This window comes from Gorilla gorilla, chromosome 19, assembly GCF_029281585.2.
Source record: "Gorilla gorilla gorilla isolate KB3781 chromosome 19, NHGRI_mGorGor1-v2.1_pri, whole genome shotgun sequence".
Classification (NCBI taxonomy): domain Eukaryota; kingdom Metazoa; phylum Chordata; class Mammalia; order Primates; family Hominidae; genus Gorilla; species Gorilla gorilla.
Window position 1 is genome coordinate 96,662,033 of NC_073243.2, and position 26,175 is coordinate 96,688,207.

Genomic DNA, 26,175 nt, shown 5'->3' on the forward strand with positions numbered 1-26,175 from the left:
ATCTGAAACCGGAAATGTCATACTCTACCCTTGGGACTAGTACCAAGATTTGCCTAGCAAGGAAAGAAAAATGGCATCTTACCCATCGACACTGTAGAAATATTAGCTGAATGTCATAGATTTGAAACAAAATATACAGAATACATACTGGTTTATAATAATTTTGTCATCTTTGTTCTGAACTTCTTTAGTCTCAGCTCATGCCTCCCTAAAATGAGCCGACCAAAAATGGAGAAAACATTGAAGATGCTGTTGTGCTTCATTCCATAAAGTGCCACTCTCATCTGGTCTGTGTTATTTGGTATCCATTTTTAAATATGAATAAGCATCTTATTTGTTCTTTTGATGGCTGTTGAACACTTGGCAGCTGCCAGCATTGTTGTACATGCAGTAATTCTTACAACACCCTTGCTCAATAGAACCCAGAAGTTCAGGCACTAACAGAAGGCCTGGGAAAACCAGGCTAGTTTGTTTAAGAAAGCATGAAATACTCAGTACAAAAATAAATTTTATTTTATCATACAGCCCAAGTGGTTGAATCCCTCTAAGTCTACCCAGTAGTTTCTTAAAGTATTAATGATGTTAAGAATTTAGCCCATTGACTGTTAATCATACATTAAACCAACATAAATATGATTCTGCAAATATTTTGAGTCAATTAGCTGACTGTAATATACTGACTTGAGAACCAGCTGCAAGTAGATTCTGTGAATATTTTGAGTCAGTTAGCTGTTTGTCAAACACCAACTTAGGAACCAGCTGTGTGTGAAACCCCTGTTAGCAATGACATGATACTGACACATTTCTCTTGTTCTTTTTTTGAAATGAAAAACCAACCCAACAGCTAAAGGTTGGAAGCTCTGTACAGTAAATGATACCAACATGATCATCTTTCCCAGCTACCCTGCTTTGTGCAGGAGTTAGGGAACTGTGAAATTAAGAGGACAGGATTATATAGGAAAAACACTTGTTTTTATTACAAGGTTTTGCTTCTTTCTGTTTTCCATGTCACTCTGTATGAGTTAAACTATGGAAATTTTTGGATCCCTGGCATCTCAGTAATAGCCCTATGAATGGAAATAGCAACCCATGATAACAGGTTTCCCAATTCCATGAGCAGTTGACATTTTAGAGCCAGCACACAAAAGACCTTAGTGCAAGCTAGAACTGCTACAGAAGTGAGGAGAGTTACAAGTTGCCTGGGGATTCTCCAAGTCCTTTCCTTATTTTCTTTCTGATGAAAGCCTCTTTTTACTTGTCACGTAGACACAATGTGATCTAGTAATCTGGGCTATGGGCAAAAAAAGAGAAAGCAGTAAAAAAAGACAAGCCTACAAATTGCCAAACAAATAGCCATCAGTATAGTCTCATTCAGGGACATTCTCTTCCTGTTAGTACGTTTTTGTTAAATTGAGATTGTCTGGCTCTGACTTCACAACCTCTCTTAAGGGCACGGAATAGTGTAAATTAGAGGTGTCTTCTGAATCAGCTACTTTATTCTTGTTCTTTGGAACAGTCACAGAATGGCAGCATCCCAGATCAGTTTCATACCTACAAGTTCAGAATTCTGTTGCTCACAGGGTCCAAGGCTATATTGTGGCAGTCAATAAACACCAGCTTAATTGATTGTTGAGTCATCATTCATTAACCTTTTTTAGGACTAACGTTCTCTTTTTCTCAAAATCATATGAAATCATAGGATTTCAGAGCTGGGGGCAGGTGCTTAGAGATCACAGTTTAACTCCTTAATTTGCAGATGTAGTATCTGAGATCAAGAATGGATACATAACTTAAATGAAAGTAGCAGGGGCCCAACAGTGATTTAAATTGTTTTTTTCTCTCTCTTCTTCAGCAAAGCAGGTCCCAGAAAACCACACTGAATAGCTCTCTTTGGAAGCTGGGGAGAGGAAGGTGCAGAGAGGTCACAGATGCAGAGGTGATATTCAAAAAATTAACAGCTGGTGTGGGCCAGGCACTGAACAGGCAGAATAGACATTAACCAAACAGCTGGGGCAGGGTTCTAGATGCCTCCTGTTCAGGACACTAAATTTTAGCTACTAATAATGGAGAGGTCAGGGGACGACAAGGGAGGAGGCGGAGGAGCTAGAGACAGGACCTTGGGAAACACAAGGTAGAAGCCACATAGACTAACCAACATGGAAGTATGTTACTGTCTAAACAACTGGTATCACCATATCATCATGTGCCAGAGATGCAGAATGGGTGACGCACTACCTAGAGGAAAGGGACTCAACTGGCCCTTTGTATCCTAAAGATGTAATAGGAAAACTCTATGGTACATAGGGGAATTGCCAGGTAAAAGCAAAAGGAAGTGATAGGTCTGTTGTTGGCAACACTTCAGATATCTTGTCCCACTTGTACGGGAACATGGCCTGTTGGAATGTGGCTATGCAGGTGATTTGAACAAAGAAATGCTACTATAGGGTGTTGCAATAGGGAGGCAAACAAAAAAGAGGACCGAGCATCTACTGTACAGTTTTGCTCCCATCTGAAGGTCAGCAGTGCCAGTGCTCACCATGAGCACTGCAAGAGAACAAATGTCCCAACCCCTGGGCCCACTGTAAGGGTTGGGGAGAACTTGGTATAAAAGACACAATTGATTAGTATAAAGCCTACTAAACTGCCTGCACCCTACTCCAATTAGAAGCAGTTGGACTAGAGCTAAAACAGACTCTGATCTCAAGACACTCAGGACCCAGAAAACTCTGAGACGCACCACGGGAAAGGCAGTGCTGTGGTTCTGCTGCTAAGACTGGCAGGTGGGAGATCTCAGGTGCATTTGGTGTGGACATGGATTATTCGTTGGACAAGCACATTCGTTGACCAGTGAGGCTGGTGGGAGACAACTTGCTTTCTCAAGGTAGTATGACTAGAAATGCATGTGACTATTTCCCTTGTCACCTGACTTCCAATGCTGTGACCTCACTGCCAAAATATGGTGATAGTATATCACACTGAGACAGTTCTATGAAGTAAGGTACAGAACTTGGCTTTTCATGAATAGAAGACTCCAGGAAACTTGACATTAATAATGGCTGGTTTCAGAAACTTTCCACTCACCCAGTTATTTATTCCTTTCCAGTGGCCCTAAAACAACTCCGGTTCTTACTGCTGCCTGAAGATGGTGCTGAGCTTAGGATCTAGGTTTTGATCATTCATTAATGTATTCAGCTATTATTTCTATATGTCAGGATCTGAGCTAGAACCTGGTAATAGAGAGATACTGTCACAGTTTCCCCTACTCTGTTTCTAAGCTATGAGCCAGCAGACTCAAAGCATCAGCATCCTGAGGGTGGACATGCCCTTTAGTCTTTTCATTTAAATGAGATTTTCAAAGATGATTACAGAAATTCCAATGATCCGACACTAGAAGGACTGGGATTAATTAAATCCATACATAGCCTGTTGCTATTACATACCCTATATTTCTGACCCATTATCTTGGGGATCAACTTAGATGCCTGAATTCTCCCTTCCTATTGGATATGTTATTCTCCACAAAGCTTCTTGTAGAGGGTTGAATGATGATCCCCACCCACAAAAAAAAGTATGTCCATAGCCTAACCTCTGGAAGCTGTGAATGTGACCTTATTTGGAAAAAAGTACATCTTTGCAGGTGTAATTACATGATAACCTCAAGATGAGATCATCCTGGATTATCCAGGTGGGCTCAAAATCCAACAACAAAGGTCTTATAAGAGACGGAAGATGAGAGACACACAGACGAGAGAGGGACATGTGAAGACAGATGCAGCCACAAGCCACGGAATGCCAGCAGCCACCAGAAGGTCGAAGAGGCAAGGCAGTATTTTCTCCTAGAGCCTCTGGATGGAAGGATGTCCTGCCAACATCTTGACTTCATACTTCTGGGCTTCAGAACTGTGAGAGAATAACTTCCTGTTGTTTTAAGTCAACAACAGAACTTTGTTGATAATTTGCTACATCATATCCAGGAAACTAAAATAGTTTCTCATAGACTCATACTCCTGCAGGTGTGCTCACCAATTCTCCATTTAGACATGGCTTCAGATATTAATGGTGGTTGAAATATGTAGTCAACAAAACTGAGTTTGGTAATAATTCATTCAACATTATATGGATGTCCCATGGATTTGTTGAACTCCCAACCATGATAGGCTGCCAGTAATAACAAAGCTTATCTGTGAATCCCTATGGTGGTAGATAAATTGGCAATCTCTCTTAAACGTTTTCAAATACAGAAAATTCATATCAGGCCACAATTCCTGATTTTTTAGATTTAAGGAAGATGGGGAACTCAGGCTGGAATCATGGTCCTGGTGGCCTACATGGTACAGGAAAGTCTTGCCCCTGATAGAAAGGAAACTCTGTTTTTTCTTCAGAGAATAAATGCTGTGGTTATGGAATCCTTGGCTTGTTATTTTGCCAGCCGAAAGCCTCTGTGGCCAGGGGCACCTTCTGCCTGAGTATTGCTCATGCCCACTGGGCTTATTCTACCCACTCAGCCTGGCATGCTCAACTCACACTACTGGAGCCCAGGTTGTTTGTGCAGAGGAGTGCCTGCAGGCCTGTGCCAGGCCACCCTCAGCCCCACCCCTGGCATCCATCCCTGAGCTCCTTGGTGCAAAACTTCAGAGGGGGCCGAGGTGGGGTGGGGGTATCAGCACTGCCCCAAGCACATGCACACCTGCCCAGGTCGTGGCAGCACCTGGGGTGGCTTCAACTTTACTCCAAAATCAGACCAGGCACCAGGAGCAGGTAGAAGCCAGGGATCAGGAGCAAGCACTTCCAAGCCTGCAGAGGCAGCCAAACTTCCCAGGCCTCCTACAGCACAGGAATGCCTGGGTCCAAAGTGGCAGCTGTGTGGCTGCCTCTTGCTCAGAAGCATGGGGCTCCTGTCTCCCAGCTCAGTAGGGGACAGGGCTTCCACCTGTTCCTGGCCTCCACCAGCTCTGCTAAGTGCACAGCCCCAGCTGCGCCTCCCCGACTGAAGCTGGTGTCTTCACAGCAATCACCTCAGACGGGTCGCCACCACCATCACTGTCACCTACTCATATGCATATTTTCATTTCTAACTGGGGATTTTTTTGAGACAAAGTGTTATTCTCTCACCCTGGCTGGAGTGCAGTGGTGCGATCTTGGCTCACTGCAACGTCTGCCTCCCAGGTTCGAATGATTCTCCTGCCTCAGCCTCCTGAGTAGCTGGGACTACAGGTGCCTGCCATGCCCAGTTAATTTTTGTATTTTTAGTAAAGATGAGGTTTCACCATGTTGGCCAGGCTGGTCTCGAACTCCTGACCTCAAGTGATCCACCCACCTCGGCCTCCCAAAGTGCTGGGAATACAGGTATGAGCCACAGCACCTGGCCTGTAACTGATTTTCCAAGTTACATTTTGGAAGACCATATCACAGTGAGCATAAGAAAACTCATTTTGTGCCCAATGCCTGGGGCAGTGCCTGACAGATAGTGGACACTCCATACCTGTTTTGTTAAAATTGACTACATTTACATCTGAATCTATTTTTGGTATTCTTCATACACACACACTTCACACATTCATCCTCTTATTATATGAGGCCATTGTTATTTCTCCTCTTAATCAAGAGATCTAAGGCACAAAATGCTATGGGAATTTAAAGGAGGGTAAAACTACTTTTGCTTAAGGACACTGAGAATTTCCTGAACTCACAGGGCACTTGTCTTTTCTTCCGTGGCTCTGAAAGGGCTCTGCTTTGTAGTAAAGATGTGTGTGTGTGCGTGTGTGTGTGCATATGCACACGTCTGCTTTTCTAGATTCCTTAAAGGAATGAACCGTGTCTCACAACCACCCTCCCCTGAAGAGAGCATCCACCAATGTCTTTTTTCACATACAGAAGAGTCTTAAAAACTCTGCTCAGTAGAAGCTTCCAGGTTGTCCTGATTTTTTCATCTAGAGATGGTCCAAGGGCTTTGGCTGCCAGCTGGCTGTGGTGTAGATGATGTGAAGAACAGGGCAGCAACAAATTAACTGGCCATGTCATGTTACATTTTTCTTTTATAAACTTTCCCTTTCCCTTTCTGTCAGCATTATTTTGGGACGCTTTCCTCCTCAGTGGTTATAAACTAAGATGCAACTGCTTGACCTGGGAGGCCACTTGGATCAATTGAGGTCTCCTCCCAAGAAAAATTTGGAATGCCTTGCATTTTGTCTGCTTGATTTAACCATAATTTATTTAAACCTAGTCTCTTGTAGTTTATATATCTCAATTGGCCCATTCTGTGGGATGCAAGCCACTGTGTGTTTTCACTCCACTTTTGGTTTTGTAAGCAAGTATGTTTAACAATCAGATTAATCATTCTGTAAAACTTGAGTCCTGCCTCTGTTAGGAACCAATGCTTTTAACTATGCTTGGAATCCATTGCTTTGGGTATTTAGGAAGAACAGCATACTTTTTACATATATTTATGTTTTTATTGGTATTTTATTCCTGAATTCTGAGGAGTGAATTTCCTTTTCCTTTCTTCCTTTTTTTGGTTGCCTTGGATTTCCTTCCATTACATTTTTATTTCATCATTTTTCTGAGTTTGCTCTATTCTTTTTCTTTGAGGAAAAGAAAAAGAAACATCTTCATATGCTTTAGAAACATAGGCACCAGCATTTTGGTGATAATACGCACTAGGATTTGCTGTGAGAAAACTGGCCTCTGGAGGGCTGGTAAAGTTGACATACCACACTTTGTGTGGCTGTTTCTTTCTACTGCAAATATTAATGATGGTTGCTTTACACAGCAAATGCTTCATTCAAGTGTTAATATAGGTGTGCTGAGGCTCCCAAAACATACATGAGTGTTGTAATTTGAAAATAGGAAATGAGGAATGGCTGGCTAGACCATTAGGCTGCTCTACAGAAGGTTGATCCATATATGCAATGGAAAGCACAAAGTGACTTTGACCCAAGTTTTCGTTTCTCAGCTTTAAAATGGCCTTGGCTGTGGAAATGCAGTCGGGGGATGGAAATGCACAGCCCAGGTGAACAGCCTGGTTGTGATCAACTTAAAACAAATCAAGAAAAAAAAATGAAACAAAATCCTTTTTTGAGTGTTCACTAGGTATTTATTCAATTAAATTAAATAAATAAAGACTTGGGAATTTAAATATTACATTTTCCCAGCTTCATTGAAGTATAATTGACAAAATTAATATACATTCGAGGTGTATAACATGATGATTTGATATATGTATATATTGTGTAGTGATTACCATAATCAAATTAATCAACATGTCAATCACCACACATAATTACCATTTTGTGAGTGCATACGATGAGGTCATTTAAGATTTACTCTTTTAGAAATTTTTAAGTAAACAATACAGTAGTATTAACTTTAGCACTATGTTGTATATTATATCCCAAGAATGTATTTATCTTATAACTGAAAGTTTGTACCCTTTGACCAACATCTCCTCATGTTCCCCACCTCCCTGCCTTTGGCAACTACTACCCTACTCTCTGCTTCTATGAGTTTGTCTATTCTAGATTCCACAGAAAAGTGAGCTCATGCAGTATGTGTTTTTCTGTGTTTGGCTTATTTCACTTAGTATAATGTCCTCCAGGTTCATTTCTGTTGTGGCAAATGGCAAGATTTCTTTCTCTTTTATGGTGGAATAATATTCCATTTTATGTGTATGCCATGGTTTTTTTTTGATCCATTCATCTGTTGATGAACACTCAGGTTGCTTAAATATTACTTTAAGAAAAGTAAAATGTTTGCCAACATTTCATTTATTTTTAAAGGGGCTGACAAATGTGCTTTTAAAGCTACACTCTACATTTGAATACTTTTATCGGGCAGACATTGCAGTAACTCTGAAGTGGCCAAGGCGCAGCAGTTTAGTGTAGCTCTCAAAAGGAAACTGAAATGCATAGTCCAGTCATGAGTATTAGAGTTAACACTAAAGATATTATGAGCACAGCAGATATCACGTAGCAAATTTTACTGATTCCCCACACTCTTCCCACATAACCCATTCCCAAAGACTTCTCATTCTCCCTATTTCCTCAGACCCATCCACATACAGCATCCCCCCAAGCCTATTCCAAGACTGTCCAGTCCAGGGAGACGGCCAGGGTTTTGGGTTGCACTTTGGTGTGAGGGTGAGGTCTCAAAGGGAAGTCAACGATGCTGTCTTTTAAGAGCTATGTTTTGCAGAATAGGATTAATAAGCTTCAACCTAGAGCTAAACTTGGTAGAACATGGAGCAGAGTTTGGAAACTCAGTGGTGGCAGGATGAGAGCTGGGCTTTGGGTGAAGCTGGGGAACTGGGCATGACTCGTCCAGAGGCCACTCTTGGTTCACAGTTTCTGTATGTGACAAGGTTGTTTGCTCACCAGAAGGTCCTTCGCCACCACTCCAGGTCACCTCTCAAAGGCACAGCAATGTCTGGTCTTGTGTCTGGCATTTTCCCAGGTGCCTCTCCAGGTGACTCTGCAGTGCTAGACCTCTAGACCTCTCTCTTTATGGTGACAGATCCTCCTCTGCAGCTTCTTCAACTCCAATTCTGCCTTCTTCAACTCTGAAGGGCCCTAATTCCTTCTTGGATTTCCCTGATACTGAGAAATTTGTTGATGAGCCCAGGGAAACCTAAGAGTGAACTGCTTCCTTGAGTTCAGACCTCCCAATTTAAGGATTCAGGTGTATCCAGCAGAGTGGGCTTGTCTGCAGTGTGAGCCTCTGGCTGTCTTCTCTTCTTAACCAAAGTCAGAATCAGCCCCCAAGCAATAGGCCCAATGACATCACCTTGAAACAGGCAGCTCTTGCTCCTGTGTGGGGGCCTGACCCCTGCTGTGGAACTCAGGGCATCAGCAGTGAAGTTAAGTTTGAATTCACTCTCACGGGGCCTAGCACAGGGTGGCCAGTGTGGAGGTGGTCGGCCTCTCTTATTGACAAGTTCTGATCGCTCGGTGGGGATTTTAGTCTTGTCCACCTGCATTAGCTTCCTACCACTGCTATAATAAAGGACCCCAAACCTAGCAGCCTAAAACAACACAAAGTTATTAACTTACGGTTCTGGAGGTCAGAAGTCCTAAATGAGTCAGCAGGGCTGACTTCTTCCTGGAGATTCTCAGAGAAGATCGTTTCCCTGTCTTTTCCAGCATCTAGAGGCTGCTCATATTCCTTGTTCCAATGTCCTGCTTCACTGTGACTTCTGCTTCTGTTCTCACACCACCCTGACTTGGACCCTCCTACCTCCCTCTTATAAGGACCCTTGTGATGACATTGGGCCCATAAAGATCACCTCCCCATCTCAAGACCCTTAACTTAGTCACGTCTGTAAAGTCCCATAATGTTGACAACTTCTGGAGACTATCCAATGAAGACAGACAGCTATGGGCTGATTACTCAGCGTACTAGTCTGTTTTCACACTGCTGATAAATACATACCTGAGACGGGGTAATTTATAAAGAAAAAGAGGTCTGATGGACTCACAGTTCCATGTGGCTGGGGAGTCCTCACAATCATGGCAGAAGACGAAAAGCATGTCTTACATGGCGGCAGGCAAGAGAGAAAATGAGAACCAAGGGAAAGGGGTTTCCCCTTATAAAACTATCAGATCTTATGAGGCGTATTCAATACCATGAGTAAGTACAGGGGAAACCACCCCCATGATTCAACTGTTTTTCACTGGGTTCCTCCCACAACACATGGGAATTGTAGGAGCTACAATTCAAGATGAGATTTGGGTGGGGACACAGTCAAACCATATCACTCAGTCTACCACACACCCTTCTTCAGCTTCCTGTGGGCTGTGTAATAAGAGGTCCTTAACACTGCTGAGCCCAATCATTTGCAAAATCAAAGCCCCTTCACCTGAGTCCCTCTCATTGTATGAGGTTTTCAGAATCACCTTCTTTTTCCATCATTAGCAGTAGAGTCTCCTATGTGCAGGCTACAGGGAAGTAACCATCTTCCTCAGAAGCAAAACAACAACGTGGGCATTTTTGTTGCCCTAAATCCTCAGCAGTTATCTCAGAAATACTTTTTATGTTAGGACATTGAGTCTTCTAATTACAGATCTTTTCAAGTTCATCACTGAACAATGCTCAGAGCTGCTGTCACAGCCAAGTTGGCTCTCAAGTTCCAGATAATGATCTAAGCATTTCTTTCAGCTCTGGGAAGCTCAAGAATTAGTCTTGTGCCTAAATTTGCATAATAGTGTTTCACTGAGAGTAGTCCAATAACTAATAATGTGTACCCTGCCATGTGAGAGCAATGTTTCCTAAAACGTTCTGGAGCCAAGCCTTTGAGAGGCTGTTGCCTTCTTTCTTATTGTTTGCGATTCTTAAAATACTTAGCCAGTGTATTATGTGGCTAGAGCTATGTAGGTACTGCCTATCTCGGGAAACTTGATGACCTCTGCTGCACACTCTTTAAAGACTTCCACTAGTCCCTATCATTCTCACATTCCACTCACTACCACTCTTGCAGATTTCTGTTAGGATGGGTCAGCCAAGGTTCAAATGTCTTTTCTTCCTGGGTAGCTGTTCTATCGTTTGAAAATACTTTCAGTTTCCGATGCATCATTATTTCCTGTACAGACAACATGACCTCACCTATCTCCTGTCTCAGTGTGTTGGCCATATTTCTGATACACATTCCAGGCTTAGGGTGAGGGTCTAAGATAAGAGTGTCAAAAATAATTCTCCATGCATTCCCCTGCACAATTATCTCACAGAAAGAGTTGGTGGTGGCAGAGAAATTAGTTTCAACAACTCGAGTAAGCTCATTCTTCTAACCACTTTTTATTTTCTGAGGATTTGAGTTATTCGCTATTAAAATTATCCAACAGTACTCAAATATCTACTTCAAACAGCCATTGTTTCAAACTTGAATGAATCACTCCAGAGATTTTAATTAGTCTCTGATAGAGACTCATATTGCATCAGGATTCCTAAATCCAGGTTCTTTCTAGCATCTTGATCTCTGTCTCTGTATCCACCAACAATTTGCAGGATCCATCTTCCATGTTTGTCAAGATCAGGGACCTAGAAAGGTAACCTCATTTCTTCTCCACCTGGTCAGGCCTTTGTGCCATTGCTCAATAATATATAGTCCCCTGCGGGAATAACACCAGTGAAGGTTAATAAGCATAATGACCAAGTACTCATTTAACTCAGGAACTAAACATATCTTTCTTCTTGCAGACACCTCTTATAATTTGTAAGTGAATCTCTTAGGGTCTTTCTCTCTAGACAATGGAAAGGGGAGGAAATAGCTTCTCTCCATAAACACTGCAAAAAGGTGTTAGAATCAGAAAAAGTTAACTTTAATAACTCATCCTCTCTCCTAGTCTGCCCCACTGTTTTTTTATTTTTTTGTATCCTTAATTGAATCATGATGTTTTCTTTCCTTCTAGTGTGAATAAGGATCTTAGTCCTTATTTTTGTGTATTCTGGATTCTCTGTCTTACTGAGACCTTTGCCACCTCCAAATTAGGAAAGAATTTTCTTATATATTTTCTTTCTAACTTAAGTTTCTTAAAATTTAGACATTTAAAGTAGAATTTATTTTTCTGTGTGGTGTGAGATAAGGACTGAATCATATTTCTCCAATATCACTTTCATTGACTTTATGAAATCCTGAATCTTTTGCAAGATTTGCAATTTTCACTAAAATAGATTTGCATAAGTTTTACATTTTTATTTTGAACTGTGTATAATATTCACCTATCAGCTAAGAGCCAACAGTGGCACAGATACTGACATAATTGGAAGATGGGTGACTTCAAAAAGAGAGCAATATCAAAGAGCATGTTTCAGTATTTTGGGGTTATGGTGATATCTTCCTTCTTGATGTAATCTTTCAAGTATATGCTTAGGAAAGGAAGACCCTGCACAATATTGTATGAAGTGACGGACAGGTGAAATTTGCAAAGTGAAATGTGTGTTCACTAGCCTGAGAAGTTCCAAACTCACTCATTTTCTTTGCAGGGAAACCAGTGCAGAATTGTACTTCTGTGGCAGTGTGAATGCCATGAATCTTTCCCAATATTTACAGCACAGGAGACAAGCATGTTACACCATATGCTTATAAGATTTTCTAAAATCTCTCTTATTCAATGTCTTCCTGCGGGGCAGAGGAAATGAGGGCTTTTAAATCTGAGGCAATAAAATGAATCATATAGATAGAAACATGTGTCTTGGCAGAGAATAAACTTTGGTTTATATACTTTTTGTTAAAGAAATTATGTTAGCATTCCAGCTACTGCATTTTTTATTTAATCAATAAATACCAATTGAGTATACCTCCCTAGCACCAATTTGCAAAGCTGAATGGATAGGAGAATTCAGAGGCAAATAAAAAATAATCATCATTTTGAAGGGTTCCCTTTCCACAAAGAGCTTTTCCTACATATGAAAACAAAACACATTTATAGAACATTAAATTACTACACAAAAAAATAAATGGTATAAGAGTGCTGAATCGCCATAGGCAGGATTGCAAACAGCAGCTTCACAGAGGAGGGGAAAAGTCAATGAGCTCCAAAGGACTAGGATGCATAGAAAAGGGAGGAGAGGATATTTCAGGGGGAAAAACCTGAACAAAGCAAGTAGGCACAAGCTCACAGGTGTCATCTTTTTATTTGATTTTGTTTTTGAAAAGTCAAACGTGAGGTAAAAATTCCCTGTTTTGCTACCATAGTATTTTTCCAGGAAAAATGCGCATGAAAATGTATACTTTCTTTGTTCTATGAATATTAATGAATATCTATGAAAATTCCTTTTTCCCCACTTTCTCTAAAGAGTTCTCCAAACAGAAGCTGTTTGATGTGGTTCTCAGTGTAATTGATTCTCGCATGCTTTATTTTTAATACCTTTTACAGTTTTATAGAGAAAGAAAATTATTTTGGAAACACTCAAAATATCATCTAAAAGACAGTTCTTAGAAATCTAAAATAGTTGTGGACCATTCCAAAGAATAGATAATCTCTGCACATACTATTTGACAGGCTAGTCTACTGAACATCAGGTATTAGTAAAAGAGGCTTAAACAGAAAGTGAAAGGCTTAAACACAAAGATGGATTTGCCTAAAAGCAATGATAAAGTCAGCAACTCACACAAAAAGACTCCATGTTTATTCACCACGCACAATGACGCTTTGACAGGGTACCAGAGTTGGCTTCATACCTCCATCAGCAAAACTCCTTTCGGTTTTGAGTTGCATGCTTTCTTTGCTCTAAGTAGCTAAGCGATTTTCTACCTTGGTAATGCACCGTTTTCTCACTTTCAGAGCTCCTGGCAGCTAAGCAAACCCTTTGCAACATCCTGGCTTTTATACTCTCCTCTCCTCCTTTCCCCCTCCCTAGCCCAGGCAACTCCCCATCTACACTTTGTCTCCTTTAACACCCTCTGCCTGCATGCCAATTTTAATTTTTGGAACCGCTTCACAATTAACCTGCAGCAACTTTCCCCATCCCCAACTCCCCTTAGAGAGTCTCTTGAGGGAAAAAATGCTCTGTAAATTATTCCAGGCCCAACAGCATTGCACTGCAGCCCTTCTTTTATACTGGTTTATGCTGTTAGGCTGAAATGATCAAGGAGGCATGAATAATTCTTTTTCTTGGGTGTCCTAGAAACACTTAAGGTGCCGTGTAATTCATGCAAAATTACCATGGGAGAATTCTCTCTCCTGAGCTGTTTTGTTCTGTAACCCTGTGGACATGTCAGTTCCAAGAATGGCCCTGTGTCTCACAAGTTCACCATCAGTTTTTCCTTTGGAAGTACCTGCTTTATTGACTTTTCTAAAACCAGCAGCCTCTTATTATTTTTCCCCTCAAGTAAAATATCCAGACACAAACGTTACTGGTAGAAGCTTATAGTTGATTGCATAGGGCTTGTCGCTGAGATACATACACAAGCAGAGTCCACGGGTATTAATGAGATGACTGCAGGCCTGGGCCTTTATTTCAAAATTTAAACCTTTTGTGAGGTTTGGCCTGCTGAGCTTGGGTTTTAAAATTCTCCCCTCAAACCAAATTGAATCTGCAATGTGCTGGCAATTACCACAGCCTCTCTTAACCTTGTCAGAAAGGTTCCAGGGAAAATAAAATGTACGGTAGACATTCTCAGAGCCTTAATTAGAAATGTAGACCATTCATGTTTTTCTTATTCAGAATGAGTGACTAGAAAATCAGAAATACTTGCTTTGGTCCACAAGACAGAAAGTTTTCAGTTTAAGCTGTCCCAAAGCAAATTGTGATATTGTGATTTTTTTTTCTATAAAACTGAAAATGCTTTGTAAGTGAATTCCAAATAATTAGATGGTGAGTGAAATGTTCCTATGATTCTTCCCTAATGGACAGGGACCAATCTGCACAAAAGATGGAGGCAGGAGTTGGGGTTGTCGTTTCTTTTCCAGTCTTCCGTCTCTTCCGTATTGTTACCTGTGCACCTTCATTCAAGAGCTCCTGTTTCTCTGAAGCTCACGCCCTCCAGCTAAAATTATGCTCTATGCTTCTTCATCACTGTCATCCACTGACTCCCTGGTCAATTCCATTTATACATTGAATAGTTTAAGACCGTATGTACCATCTTCCTCTCTTTCTAACCCTGAGTAGCAATACCAAGTAGCATGTGCACCTAGAAATCTAGACTTGTATCTTTAATTTCAACCATCTCTCACTGTACATTCTATCACTCACCACATCCTAGATCTGGTTATCATCGAATGAAAAATTTGCCTCAATCCACAAATACTCAAAGTTTCTCTTTTCTTAAAAATGAAATCTGTCCCTTGTTTCTCTAGCTATCATTGAGACTTTACTTTGCATCCAAATGTTCTTAATAGTGTTCTTCATTTGCCATGTCCCTCTCATTACTCTTCATTCATCCCTAAACCACTTGTGAAATGGAATCTTCTTCTTTGCTAGAAGTGTTCTTACTGGAGTAACCCAATGGCCCAATTCAAAATACCAGCAGATTTGATTTTGGGACCATTCCAAAAGAATACATTGCAGAACTTTTCCCCCTCTCTTGAGTATGTGACAGAATATTCGTTTCTCTAGATATCTCTCTCAGCTAGTTCTCCTTGCCTCCTACGGAGACTCTTCTTTTTTATTATTATTATACTCTAAGTTCTAGGGTACATCTGCACAACGTGAAGTTTGTTACATAGTTATACATGTGCCATGTTGGTTTGCTGCATCCATCAACTCGTCATTTACATCAGGTATTTCTCCTAATGCTATCCCTCCCCCAGCCCCCCAACCCCCAACAGGCCCCAATGTGTGATGTTCCCCACCCTGTGTCCATGTGTTTTCATTGTTCAATTCCCACCTGTGAGTGAGAACATGAGGTGTTTGGTTTTCTGTCCTTGTGATAGTTTGCTGAGAATGATGGTTTCCAGCTTCATCCATGTCCCTACAAAGGACATGAACTCTCCTTTTTTATGGCTGCATAGTGTTCAATGATGCATATGTGCCACATTCTCTTAATCCAGTCAAACATTGATGGACATCTGGGTTGGTTCCAAGTCTTTGCTATTGTGAATAGTGCCGCAATAAACATACCTATGCATGTGTTTTGATAGTAGCATGATTTATAATCCTTTGGGTATATACCCAGTAATGGGATTACTGGGTCAAAAGGTATTTCTAGTCCTAGATCCTTGAGGAATTGCCACAATGTCTTCCACAATGGTTGAACTAATTTACACTCCCACCAACAGTGTAAAAGCATTCCTAGTTCTCAACATCCTCTCCAGCATCTGTTGTTTCCTGACTTTTTAATAACCGCCTTTCTAACTGGTGTGAGATGATATCTCATTGTGGTTTTGATTTGCATTTCTCTGATGACCAGTGATGATGAGCATTTTTTCATGTGTCTGTTGGCTGCATAAATGTCTTCTATTGAGAACTGTCCGTTCATACCCATTGCCCACTTTTTGATGGGGTTGTTTGTTTCTTGTAAATTTGTTTAAGTTCTTTGTAGATTCTGGATATTAGCCCTTTGTCAGATGGGTAGATGGCAAAAATTTTCTCCCATTCTGTAGGTTGCCTTTTCACTCTGATGATATCTTTTGCTGCGCAGAAGCTCTTTAGTTTAATTAAATCCCATTTGTCAATTTTGGCTTTTGTTGCCATTGCTTTTGGTGTTTTAGTCATGAAGTCCTTGCCCATGCCTATGTCCTGAATGGTGTTGCCTAGGTTTTCTTCTAGGGTTTTTGTGCTTTTAGGTCTTACATTAAAGTCTTTAATCCACCTTGAGTTAATTTTTGTATAAGGTGTAAGGAAGGGATCCAGTTTTAGCTTTCTACATATGGCTAGCCAATTTTCCCAGCACCATTTATTAAACAGGGAATCGTTTCCCCATTTCTTGTTTTTGTCAGGTTTGTCAAAGATCAGATGGTTATAGATGTGTGGTATTATTTCTGAGGTCTCTGTTCTGTTCCATTAGTCTATCTATCTGTTTTGGTACCAGTACCATGTTGTTTTTGTTACTGTAGCCTTGTAGTATAGTTTGAAGTCAGGTAGTGTGATGCCTCCAGCTTTGTTCTTTTGGCTTAGGATTGTCTTGGCAATGGGGGCTCTTTTTTGGTTCCATATGAACTTTAGAGTAGTTTTTTCCAATTCTGTGAAGAAAGTCATTGATAGGGATGGCCTCGAATCTATAAATTACCTTGGACAGTATGGCCATTTTCACGATATTGATTCTTCCTATCCATAAGCATGGAATGTTCTTCCATTTATTTGTTTCCTCTTTTATTTCGTTGAGACGTGGTTTGTAGTTCTCCTTGAAGAGGTCCTTCTCATCCCTTGTAAGTTGGATTCCTAGCTATTTTATTCTCTTTGCAGCAATTGTGAATAGGAGTTCATTCATGATTTGGCTCTTTGTCTGTTATTGGTGTATAGGAATGCTTGTGATTTTTGCACATTGATTTTGTATCCTGAGACTTTGCTGAAGTTGTTTATCAGCTTAAGGAGATTTGGGGCTGAGACGATGGGGTTTTCTAAATATACAATCATGTCATCTGCAAACAGAGACAATTTGACTTCCTCTTTTCCTAATTGAATACCCTTTATCTCTTTCTCCTGCCTGATTGCCCTGGCCAGAACTTCCAACACTATGTTGAATAGGAGTAGTGAGAAAGGGCATCCTTGTCTTGTGCTGGTTTTCAAAGGGAATGCTTAAAGTTTTTGCCCATTCAGTATGATATTGGCTGTGGGTTTATCATAAATGGCTCTTATTATTGTGATATACGCTCCATCAATACCTCATTTATTGAGAGTTTTTAGCATGAAGGGCTGTTGAATTTTTTCGAAGGCCTTCTCTGCGTCTATTCAGATAATCATATGGTTTTTGTTGGTGGTTCTGTTTATGTGATGGATTACATTTATTGATTTGTGCACATTGAACCAGCCTTGCATCCCAGGGATGAAGCTGACTTGATCATGGTGGATAAGCTTGTTGATGTGCTGCTGGATTCAGTTTGCCAGTATTTTATTGAGGATTTTTTGCATCAATGTTCATCAGGGATATTGGTTTAAAATTCTCTTTTTTTGTTGTATCTCTGCCAGGCTTTGCTATCGGGATGATGCTGGCCTCATAAAATGAGTTAGGGAAGATTCCCACTTTTTCTATTGATTGGAATAGTTTCAGAAGGAGTGGTACCAGCTCCTCTTTGTCCCTCTGTTAGAATTCAGCTGTGAATCTGTCTGGTCCTGGACTTTTTTTGGTTGGTAGGATATTAATTATTACCTCAATTTCAGAGCCTGTTATTGGTCTATTCAGAGATTCAGCTTCTTCCTGGTTTAGTCTTGGGAGGGTGTATGTGTCCAGGAATTTATCCATTTCTTCTAGATTTTCTAGTTTATTTGCGTATAGATGTTTATAGTATTCTCTGATGGTAGTTTGTATTTCTGTGAGATCAGTGGTGATATCCCCTTTATCATTTTTATTGCATCTATTTGATTCTTCTCTTGTTTCTTCTTTATTAGTCTTGCTAGTGGTGTATATATTTTGTTGATCTTTTCAAAAAACAGCTCTTGAATTCATTGATTTTTTGAAGGGTTTTTTTGTGTCTCTATCTCCTTCAGTTCTGCTCTGATCTTAGTTATTTCTTGCCTTCTGCTAGCTTTTGAATGTGTTTGCTCTGCTTCTCTAGTTTTTTAATTGTGATGTTAAGGGTGTCGATTTTAGATATTTCTTACTTTATCTTGAGGGCATTTAGTGCTATAAATTTCCCTCTACACACTGCTTTAAATGTGTCCCACAGATTCTGGTATGTTGTGTCTTTTTTCTCATTGGTTTCAAAGAACATCTTAATTTCTGCCTTTATTTTGTTATTTACCCAGCAGTCATTCAGGAGCAGGTTGTTAAGTTTCCATGTAGTTGTGTGGTTTTGAGTGAGTTTCTTAATCCTGACCTCCAATTTGATTGCACTGTGGTCTGAGAGACAGTTTGTTGTGATTTCTTTTCTTTGACATTTGCTGAGGAGAGCTTTACTTCCAATTATGTGGTCAATTTTAGAATAAGTGTGACGTGGTGCCAATTAGAATGTTTTTTCTGTCAATTTAGGGTGGAGAGTTCTGTAGATGTCTATTAGGTCTGCTTGGTGCAGAGCTGAGTTCAAATCCTGGATATCCTTGTTAACCTTCTGTCTTGTTGATCTGTCTAATATTGACAACGGGGTGTTAAAGTCTCCCATTATTACTGTGTGGGAGTCTAAGTCTCTTTGTAGGTCTGTAAGGACTTGCTTTATGAATCTGGGTGCTCCTGTATTGGGTGCATATATATTTAGGATAGTTAGCTCTTCTTGTTGAATTGATCCCTTTACCATTATGTAATGGCCTTCTTTGTCTCTTTTGATCTTTGTTGATTTAAAGTCTGTTTTATCAGAGACTAGGATTGCAACCCCTGCTTTTTTTTTGCTTTCCATTTTCTTGGTAGATCTTCCTCCACCCCTTTATTTTGAGCCTGTGCGTGTCTCTGCATGTGAGATGGGTCTCCTGAATACAGCATACTGATGGGTCTTGACTTTTTATCCAATTTGCCAGTCTGTGTCTTCTAATTGGGGCTTTTAGCCCATTTACATTTAAGGTTAATATTGTTATGTGTGAATTTGATCCTGTCATTATGATGTTATCTGATTTTGCCCATTATTTGATGCAGTTTCTTCATAGCATCGATGGTCTTTACAATTTGCCATGTTTTTGCAAGTGGATGGTACTGGTTGTTCCTTTCCATGATAGTGCTTCCTTCAGGGGCTCTTGTAAGGCAGGACTGGTGGTGACAAAATCCCTCAGCATTTGCTTGTCTGTAAAGGACTGTATTTCTCCTTCACTTATGAAGTTCATTTTGGCTGGATATGAAATTCTGGGTTGAAAATTCTTTTCTTTAAGGATGTTGAGTATTGGCCCCCACTCTCTTCTGGCTTGTAGGGTTTCTGCAGATAGATCCACTGTTAGTCTGATGGGCTTCCCTTTGTGGGTAACCTGACCTTTCTGTCTGGCTGCCCTTAACATTTTTTCCTTCATTTCAACCTTGGTGAATCTGACGATTATTTGTCTTGGGGTTGGTCTTCTCGAGGAGTATCTTTGTGGTGTTCTCTGTATTTCCTGAATTTGAATGTTGGCCTGCCTTGCTAGGTTGGGGGAGTTCTCCTGGGTGATATCCTGAAGAGTGTTTTCCAACTTGGTTCCATTCTCCCCATCACTTTCAGGTACACCAATCAAATGTAGATTTGGTCTTTTCACATAGTCCCATATTTCTTGGAGGCTTTGTTCATTTTTTTTTTCTCTAATCTTGTCTTCTCACTTTATTTCATTAATTTGATCTTCACTCACTGATATCCTTTCTTCCACTTGATCGAATCAGCTACTGAAGTTTGTGCATACGTCACCAAGTTCTCATGCTGTGGTTTTCAGCTCCATCAGGTCATTTAAGGTCTTCTCTACACTGTTTATTCTGGTTAGCCATTCGTCTAACCTTTTTTCAGGGTTTTTAGCTCCCTTGTGATGGGTTAAAACATGCTCCTTTAGCTCAGAAAGTTTGTTATTACTGACCTTCTGAAACCTACTTCTGTCACCTCGTCAAAGTCATCCTCTGTCCAGTTTTGCTCTGTTGCTGGCAAGGAGCTGAAATCCTCTGGAGGAGAAGAGGTGCTCTGGTTTTTGGAATTTTCAGATTTTCTGCTCTCATTTCTCCCCATCTTTTTGGTTTAATCTACCTTTGGTCTTTGATGTTGGTGACCTACAGATGGGGTTTTGGTGTGGATGTCCTTTTTGTTAATGTTGATGACATTCCTTTCTGTTTGTTAGTTTTCCTTCTAACAGTCAGGCATCTCAGCTGCAGGTCTGTTGGAGTTTGCTGGAGGTCCACTCCAGACCCTGTTTGCCTGGGTATCACCAGTGGAGCCTGTAGAACAGCAAATATTGCAGAACAGCAAACATTGCAGAACAGCAAATATTGCTTCCTGATCCTTCCTCTGGAAGCTTTGCCCAAGAGGGGCACCCGCCTGTATGTGGTGTCTGTCAGCCCCTACTGGGAGGTGTCTCCCAGTCAGGCAACACAGGGGTCAGGGACTCACTTGAGGAGGCAGTCTTTTCATTCTGACAGCTTGACTGCCGTGCTGGGAGAACCACTGCTCTCTTCAGAGCTGTCAGACAGGGATGTTTAAGACTGCAGAAGTTGTCTGCTTCCTTTTGTTCAGCTATGTCTTGCCCACAGAGATGGGGTCTATAGAGGCAGTAGGTCTTGCTGAGCTGCAGTGGGCTCCACCCAGTTTGGGCTTCCTGGCCGTTTTGTTTACCTACTCAAGCCTCAGCAATGGTGGATGCCCCTCCCCCCACCAGGCTGCAGCCTTGCAGGTCAATCTCAGACTGCTGCGCTAGCAGTGAGCAAGGCTCCACGGGCATGGGACCCGCTGAGCCAGGCACAGGAGGGAATCTCCTGGTCTGCCAGTTGCTAAAACTGTCAAAAAGGGCAGTATTTGGGTGGGAGTTTACCATTTTTCCAGGTACAGTCTGTCACAGCTTCTCTTGGCTAGGCAATGGAATCCTTGGACCCTTGGTGCTTCCCAGGTGAGGCAATGCCTCACCCTGCTTTGGCTCGCCCTCCGTGAGCTGCACCCACTGTCCAACCAGTCCCAGTGAGATGAACCAGGTACCTCAGTTGGAAATGCAGAAGTTACCCGTGTTCTGCGTCGATCTCACTGGGAGCTGCAGACCAGAGCTGTTCCTATTCGGCCATCTCGGAAGTGACACACAGACTCTTCTTAAATGTTGCTTTCTTTGGGGTTCCATCTTAGATTTTCTTCATTTTATTTTCCATCAGGCCTGCTCTGAATGACCTACCCTAATCCCAGTTTTCAGCTAATTTATGTTTGTATGTGAATCGCTTTCAAATGTATAGCCTTAGCCTCTTCTTCAAGTCTCAGACTAACTATGATGACCATCTAGATATCTCCATCTCTTTGTACCATCAAGACCTCAATCTCAATATGCTTGATACAGTTTGGTTCTGTGTCCCCACCCAAATCTCATCCCTAATTGTAATCCCCACATGTGAATGAGGGACCTGGTGGGAGGTGATTGGATCACTGGGGTGGTTTCCCCCATGCTGTTCTCATGATAGTGAGTTCTCACAAGATCTGATGGTTTAAAAGTGGGTGGCAATTTCTCTCTCTCTCCTGCCACCATGTAAGACATGCCTTGTTTCTCCCTTTGCCTTCCATCATGATTGTAAGTGTCCAAAGGCCTCCCCAGCCATTTGGAACTGTGAGTCAATTAAACCTCTTTTCTTTATAAATTACCCAGTCTCAGGTAGTTCTTTATAGCAGTGCAAAAACAGACTAATACAATGCTCAAAACAGAATTCATCATCTTTCTTCAAAATGTCCTCATGTTTCTATGTGCTCTGGTGGCTTAGTGGTAATGGCCATTGACAAAACTATAATAATAGGGTTATTTTTACTTTTCCCTATTCTTTAATCATTACCTCCAAGAAATATAAGGCACTTAGTTAGTATGGTCCCTGGATCTTAATAACTTCTGAATAAGACTTAACTGTTGATATTAAAAACAAATTTCTAATCTATAATTTTTTTAAGAAACTAAGATTAATTGGGAATTCCTAAACTTAAATATGCCACATGTTTACTAAATTGGCAATTTAATAATAAATGTATCTACAACAAATAGCAAATAATACGTTTGGTGCTAATATTAACTTAAATCCTTCCTCTTTAGAAAAGTAGTGAAACATTATAATCTAGAGGTTTGCTTTCTTCCAGTGTGTGCTTTCTGCAAAATACCTCCATCACTGTATTGTTGGAATTGACTTCAGACTATCTGTGCTATGCTGCATTAGCTTTATGCCTCTCTCTCTCTGTTCTATAAGATCTTCGCCAACCTGTGGTGGTGAGGAAGGGGCATTTTATAGCCTGCTTGGTTTTCCCCTGGAAAACGTGTAGGCTGAGAATGGTCACTTGTGACCTGAAAGGGGCTTCTTCAGAATGTATAATAGAAGTCATGAATTCCAAAGAATAATGGGGCTCAGAGAAGAGGGAATGTGCATCATTAATGGAACCATCAGCCGGGTGCAATGGCTTTCTCCATAGACAGGAAGAAATTCAAAGGAAAAGTAGTAAAAGAAGAGATGGGCATCGTTTATCAGGAGCTGAAGGTGGATGAGGCAGAGTAAGCAAGTAAGAATTGAAAAATTGTAAAGTAAAGATTAACAAGTACTGGAAGCAATTGATTGCTAGCAAACCGTAAAGCATCAGAGCTAAAACTCTTGCAGGATTTAGGTGAAGAAGCTGAGGCCCAGAGGGGTTCTAAGGCTGTGATCCTTAGCAAACCAAGATGAGCTGCTCACTGCCTTTCTGGTAGGGTACAATATTATATGAATGTAAAAAAAAGAAGACATTCCTCAAAGAATATTAAACCCTCAAATGCAGTTGAACTGTGACAAGGTGATGCCATGGTGACCAATACAGAACTGTATTTTCATAGCACATTCCTCTACAGAAACTGCAAATTCCAAACTTCCAAACAAGTTTCCCCCACACATGGGGCTTATTAGAGGCCCTGCCCTTCCCTTGGCAGGGAGACAAGTCGCATTTAAATACTAACACGAGCTGCTTTCCATAATGTATGTGGAGTGGGCTTCACCCATGTGTGGGAATGACGTCAGCCATACATAGCCTGGCTGCAGAGATTCAGAATTGTTGCATGCCAGAAAGATTAAAAGAGTGGAATTGTTGAATGCCAAGGAAAAACAGACAATCTCATCTACACCAGCTAACAGAGGGCTCGTGAACTTGCCTCAAAATAAGTAGAGTCTTAGCTAGAATATTTATCTATATATTTTCAGTAGACATGAAGATGAAATACTGAGAAATACATCCTTCATTTGCTTTGTCAAATGGGTTCCATAATAATATGGTATTAAAACACTATTACTTTCTGTACCTGCTCAGGACCCCAAAACGTGCCCATGGGGGAAACTGACTAGAGTTGAATACCTTCTCCACATTATTCCTAGACACAAAACCTTCACAGATCTCAAGCCTTCCAGCTAATAAGTAAAGATGTGCTTTTATTCAACAGAATGAATGAACACTCTAGCATCTAAGCATTTTAAAAAAATGACTTTTCAAGGTTTCATGAAATAAAGTGTTCTCCACCATTTCTTTGCACTGGCAACATTCAAACATTTTTTTTTTCTTGATTATGATAGCAGCTCTGATACCTGTCTACATGCAGTTGGAAGCCAAGAGTCTGAAACTCTTGCCAACAAGGAAGAAGATAAATTGAACAGACTGCTCCCATTCTATCTGTGAGAAATACTCATGTAAAAAACATAATGATTTCATGAAACACAAAGACTCCTTCTTCCTGCCTGAACATGTTACATGCCATTAGGGCAAAGAGAATTTCACAAGATTTCTAACAAGGCAAAAAAGAGGATGTGGAATTTTAAATGTTTTCAGTCTGGAAAGAGCAATAGATTTAGAGTTACAAAACTGGTTCAAAACAAGTCTGACTTATTGGCTGCATGACCTTGTATTATACAAAGTCCATCACCTCTCAGGTGTAGTTTCCTCACCCAGTTCAATGGGATGAGTACATTGGATCATCTCTGTGGCCCCTCCAGCACTAAATTTTCATGGTTCTAAGGTACCTGACACTGTATTTCATAGCACTGGGAAAACTGTTCCTCCTCCTTTTGTACAAGCTAGCATGAAGACCCAAAGGAATGAACTCCCTACTTTGTTTGTTATAAACTGAATACCTGTGTCCTCCTGAAACATAGATGTTGAATCCCTAACCCACAATGTGATCATGTTTGGAGACAGAACCTATGAGGAGGTAATTAAGGTCAAATAAGGTAATAGGGGAAGCCCTAATCCTATAAGGCTGGTGCCTAGATAATAAGAGGATGAGACACCAGAGCTTGCTTGCTGTCTCTCTCTACTGGTGAGGTTACCATAGTAAAGTGACCATTTGCATCCCAAGGAGAGAGCCCTCACCAGATGCTGGCACTTTGATCTTGGACTTCCAATATCCAGAACTCTGCAAAAATTGATTTCTGCTGTTTAAGCCACCCAGTCTATGGCATTGTGTTATGACAGCCTGAGTACACTAATGCATACTAACATTTTTAAAACTATGAAAGCTCAATGCATACCTTTAAAATCTTGATCCCAAAAATTAGATCCAGGGTCTGTCTGGGTACATACCAATTCTGTATAACTAACACTGTGGATTCAATCCTTTTAGGTACATAATTTTTTTTAAGAAAAGATCTCTATTCTTCTCAGAAACTGTAAGCTCTTTTTAAAAAATGAACTCAAGTGGTCAATTGGTTTTCAACAAGTGTGCCAAGACCATTCAATGGGGGAAGGACAGTCTTTTCAATAAATGGTTTTGGGAAAACTGGATATCTACATAGAAAATAATTAAATTGAACCATTTTTACTATATAACAAAAATTAACTCAAAATGGATCAAAGGCCTAAATTTGGGACCAAAACTCTGAAACTCTTAGAATAAAACATACTGGTAAATCTTCATAACATTGGATTTGGCAAAAAATTTTTTAATAAGACATGAAAAAATCAAAATTAAAAATTGTGTGCATCAGAGGACATTATCAAGTGAGTAAAAAGGCAACTTACAGAATGGGGAAAAATATCTGCAAATAGTATATCTGATAAAGGACAAATATCCAGAATATACAAATATGCTCCAAAATTCTCATTTTGTCCTTTATCCAACTCTTCATCCTATGCTGGCTTTTACTCCAGAAGAAACCAAGTTTCTTTCCTGTGGCTACAAGGAAAGGGACAGTGTGAAAGGGAAAGTTGTGCTGTTATTAGAGTGGTGAAGGTTAGCAATTGACTGGACAATTCAAAAACTAAGCAAAAGTGAACATTTTTGGAGGAGCCCATGGGCTATTCTCATTACCATGACTGAAACCACACTTTGAAAGTAACAGCAATAGCATGGGCTTAAAAAAGCCTTGGATTCTAACGCGGTTGGAGTAGTTAAAATTCTTAGTAACACTTTGCAGCCAAGCAAATGGTTTTTCCAATCAGTGTTCAGAAATTTAGTTGTAGGAGCAGAGAATAATGTTTAGATTAATCTGAAATGAGGTTTTATAGGGTATGTATGATTCACGGATTCTAGGAAAACCAAGATCAAAAACCTTATTTGGAGAAGTTCCATATATATGTATACACACACAAGGTGATATATATATCACCTTGCTTAAACGTAACAGTAGAAATTATTTGCCCAGTCATAGACAACATCCAGCTCAGTACTCTAGTGCCAGGAAGGCAGGGTCAAAGAGAAAATATTAAGACATAGTAATTTATTTAATAAACAGTAAGTAGGAAAGAGCCCCAGAACTGAAAACTAGAGAAACCACCATTGATAATTCTAATATTTTCAAGAAAACTAGAACGTTTTAGAAGTTATTTGCTGAGAAAGGGCAGAATTTGCCCATCTAGTAGACCCTTTTCTACACACACAAACAAATATGGAAACATAATGTCCTTAATTTTAAGCTACAAAGTGATGGTTTCTAGACTCCTGGTATGAGACAGAGAAGAATTAAAATCATCAGCTCTTGAAACTGTCATGATGGGTTTCAAATCTTGTCTTTGGCTCTGACTGTGTGATCCTAGA